Raw genomic sequence first — 4,869 nt, 5'->3', positions numbered from 1 at the left:
CAGTTTATACCCTTTTAAGAAGTATTAGATCCCTGATGTGATAACTCTTGGACAAGAAGGCTGGAGGCTCAGATAACTCAGTCATGTCATAGCATGATTAACAATTTTATTTTTCTACAAGCATATACTTCAATAAGTCAACCATTTATTTATGGTAAAAAAAGGAAATTATAATAATACTGAAGCCATATGCAACTCTTATTGAAAATTAAGAAACTGAGGGGTGCCTGGGTAGCTCAATCAGTCAAGCCTCTGACTTCGGCTCAGGTCATGATCTCATGGTTTGTGAGTTCGAACCCCACACTGGGCTGTCTGCTGTCAGCATGGAGCCTGCTTTGGACCCTCTGTCCCCTCTCTCTCTGCCCCTCGCCCACTTGCACTCTCTCTCTTTCTCAAAAATAAATAAAAACCTTTAAAAAATTAAGAAATTGAATATTGCATTGTTTCTGTCAGCCCTAACATTCTTTTTTGAGAATTAACAGTTATTAAATGTTTGGTAATTATGACTGGTGGGAGAAAAAGTGGGCCTTTGTTTCTTTCCTGAAATCTCTCAAGAAAAGGCTGCAATCACTGAGTGTATAGAGGAATATCATTCACAGGTATGAGTGATAATGTTCACAGGGTATTTTATGGTACAAAGCAATAACAAAGTATTCCATTCTCAGGATATCAATGGTAATTTTATTTTTTTATTTACTTACTTTTTTAGTTTTTTTTTTTTTTTTTAATATAATTTTCTGTCAAGTTGCCTAACATAGAGTGTGCTCTTGGCTTCGGGAGTAGATTCCCACGATTCATCGCTTAAATACAACACCCAGTACACATCCCAACAAGCGCCCTCCCCAGTGCCCATTACCCATTTTCCCCCTCTCCCCTCCACCCCCATGGGCCCTCAGTTTATTCTCTGTATTTAAGGGTCTCCTTTGGTTTGCCTCCCTCTCTGAAACCAGTTTTTCCCCTTCCCTTCCCCCATGGTCTTCTGTTAAGTTTCTCAAATTTCAAAGGTAATTTTATGAAAAAGATTTGACATACCAGAATCCTAAACTTGATAAGTTACTCTCAAGATGTTTAAGAATTATATGAACCAATGAAACACATGTGACAACACAAGCCTGTTTTTACACAGGAAAGCCTCTGTTGAGGATTATTCTTATTACAGACAAAGGCCTTTGTCTTGAGTCTGGGATGAGATAGTTGGTTACTTTAAGGTGTGTTTATTTCTATTTTACAGGGATAGGAGAGTGGTAGTAATCTCCTCAAGTCTTACTTTTCCTTTGGTAGTTCTATTTGAGTTACTAAAATTTCCTGTTATTTTTTGTGTAGAATGCACCATAGGCTGCCGGTAAACAAAACTTTGTCTGAAATTCTAAAACAGAAATGGACACTGCTGGGTCAGGGGACCCCGAGGGAGGAAATGCTGTTTTGTATCACATCAAAAGCGATACGCTAAATTTTACAAAAGACTAAAACATCCCTTGCATTGAAAAAACAAAGAAGGGTAAGAATGACTTGTTTAAACGCGCAAGTTGATACTAAGTGATGTCCCAACCTTCACAAATCACAGATGTAACGCTTGAGAAAGAAACAGAAATCTGTTCACAGATGAACAAGATCCTGCTTTTGTAAGGGACAATCCAGGCCATGGTGCATTTTTAGTAAATTAACAGATGTTTTTGATAAATCTGTAACTCAGAAGGATTCATCATGCTCATTGTGTTTGACAAGCACGAAATTAAGCAAGTAAAATCAGTCCCAAGGAAAGAAAAATGCTGTGCGGGCAATCCATCAAATGATCAAAACCTAGAGTAGTCTCTTCAGGGGGCAACTGCTTATACTACTTGAATATACTTTTGCTCAGAAAAGATTTCAATCGGAAGAACCTCAGGTATAAGATTGTACATGCAATTGTGACAGCATCAATCCCATACCTCATAAAATAGGGTAGCTTCATACTTGATGCATAAATTTGCATCCAATTCCCAAGGGAAAACAATTCAATATTAAGATGTGCTGTGTGATGGGTGCTCTGGCTTTCTGTGGTCTCACAAAAAGTCCTCTGCTCCTAAGGGGATGCAGAATATCTTGGATTCTGGAGACAAATTTCATGTAAGTTCAAACTCACATTCCACCTTTAATTGGCTGAATGATTTTGGACAAGTGATTTAACTTCTCCGTAGTAATCTCCTTAATCTCCTCATCTGTAAACTGCTGATAATAGAACCTACCTCCTTAGAATTACTTGGATTAAATTAGCTAATACATGTAAAGCCATACAGTACTGAGAATGGCAGCTGGCACAGAGTGAGCACTCCAAGCAATTTTTGCATCTATAACAGTCAAGGATTACTTGGGTCCCAGCAGAAGGACAATTAAGGTCTAGACTGTACAAAAAAAATGAAATACCATTGAGTCCTAAAATTCAAATGCTGCAAAAGAGTGGGGGGACATAGAAAGAAGGCCTTGAGATAGAGGACTTGGTTTAAAGGAGGGGATGAGACATTCTAGGTGACTGGAAAAGGCAGGACTGAGCATGGCCTTTAAGGAAGAACCAGCCTGACTGGAGTGGCAAAATAAGGTTGTGAGAGCACCCTGACCAGATAAGATGTGGCAGGTTGATAGAAGGTTTAAATTCCATTGCTGAGGAGATCAAGCTCTGAGAGGAACCTATTATAGTTTCCTCAGGGAATGTTGTAGAAATAGTATTTGTTTCTAGAAAACAGGACAGAATGTAGGGGAAGAGTCTAGAATCAGACAGCTCAGTGTAAAGGTATTGAGACCCACCTAGGAGTAAGTAGGTGAGGTTGGGGACCAGGGTAATAGGCATGAGTAGAGGAGGAAGGTAACTACGAAAGCAAAACCAAGAGGTGGTTAAGCGATTAGATGTGGGGACAATGGACAGGGGAGACAAAGATGGCTCCAGAACTTTGGGGATGCCTCCATGGTCTAATACTGTATCTAGGTGAGATAAGGCAATATCAGGTAGATATTAGAACACACACTTATAACATACAAAGGGAGTTTAGGAGCAGGCCTTTCCCTACGTATCTGAAGTTTTCTAACTGCTACTGAGAGTGAGAAAAGAGGGTCAAGACTTCTGAGTATTGTAAGAGGATGTCTTGGGCACTGGAGCACTACTCAATATAGTTGTTTGTCCTGAAGGACACACAACTCCTGAGTGCTGACACAAGGCGAGATGAGAGTTACAAATGGTGAACACTTTGAAGCTCTACTCCCATAACAGCTTTCAAGTACACAAGGCAGTATTGTTAACTACCAGTAGTGTCTTAAAAGCTCACATTGAGTTTGGTAGGATCGATGAGTCCGGAGCAGATGAAGACAAGGGATAGCTGGGATTTCTGAGAGCTCCCTAACTGAATCATCCATCTGCCTTAGGGTGCCAAAATGCAGGGTCCTGGGTTTGCAAGGTGTGGGACTGGAGTGTGAGGCGAGGCAGGTCCACATTGGAATGGCCTTGCTGTTAGGTCACCATCGGGGCCTGCCCCAAAGAGTCCATGGACCGAGGGAGAGCCACTCTACACATTTCTTGGACCCAGGGTCTTCCCATCCAATCTCCATTCTCCTTAGACCTGCTAAGTTAGTCTCCATTCTACACTACACAATTATCTGTGGGGGGGTGGGGGGGGAATCTTTAAAATGGACTAGTAGCGTGAACAGAGGGCATAGGCATGACGGCTGTCTCTGGGAGTGATTTCTCATTAAAGTAAATTTTAAAAATACCTTTCTGGTATCTTCTAAATGGTCTGCAGTTACTTTTATAACTTCTCCAGGAAGATATCATTTCAGCCAGGGCTATGGTTTAGGACACGATCAGATGCTTGGCACCAAAGTGGTGGCTTATTCACATTAAAAAAAAAAAAGTGCTCCATAATCATTGCACCTACACCCTCTAAGTTCTGATTTCTCCCCAGGACTCTTGGTTGCTATATTATTTTTAGTGTGTTCTGCCATTGAACAGATGTTTCCATATTAAGTCCTTGTCCCTGTCATCCTGTATGTTTTAGCACCAAAGGCGACTTTAAAAGCAAACCAAACTAAGCCTAAATAATACAACACAGGAAACACAGGGATGGTTGACTCCTTCATTCCACTCGCTGTGATTAAATATCTTGACCACAATCTCTCTCCAGCATCTTTAGCACAAAGAATGAAAATCCTTGAGATGTAATAAAGGGGCTAGACGAAACTCCCATACACTGAAGTTATCACAACAATTTTACAGAAGAGGCTGCCCTAAGGGTCTATTACATCCGTCTTTTAAAGTTGATGGAAAATTCTCACTGCCTATGTGTTATGGTAAAACAAAACGCAGGCCTGGAAAATGACTGACTTTAAAAATAACAACATACTTAAGAGTCCAGCTTGCAATCATTAGAGGTAGTACAGCTGGGGTCAGTTTATAGACTTCTGTTTTTAATTTGCATAAATAGTCTAGTGCTTGGCCAGAGCAGGCACGCAGCTGCCTCACCAGGCTGACTGACTTTTCAGTCACCCCGCAGACACCCAGAGGTGCTGAGATATGGGTCATGGCAGGTCTAAGAGTCATGATGAGGCTGAAAAGTGAGAGTCCTTCTACACTCCCACAAGGAAAACCCAGAACTTCTGACGATGTTTTCTCCACTTGGAGCTGACATTCTTTTGAGTTCGGCTAATGAAGAAGAAACTCCAAGTCCCACCTCAAGAACGTTGTGTCATGATACTTACACTGCCCAGACTGACAGAAAGGTCTATGCTGCCTAGTTCCAAGGTGGAAAAACCAAAGCAGGTTCTTATTGTAAATCATACAGAGTGGTGGCAGTGCATGCTAAAGATTGAATGTTTGTGCTCCTCCCAAATATATATGTTGAAATT

The sequence above is a fragment of the Felis catus genome, chromosome A1 (assembly GCF_018350175.1).
Source record: "Felis catus isolate Fca126 chromosome A1, F.catus_Fca126_mat1.0, whole genome shotgun sequence".
Lineage (NCBI taxonomy): Eukaryota > Metazoa > Chordata > Mammalia > Carnivora > Felidae > Felis > Felis catus.
The sequence above is the reverse complement of the archived record's forward strand: the minus strand, read 5'-3'. Positions refer to the sequence as shown.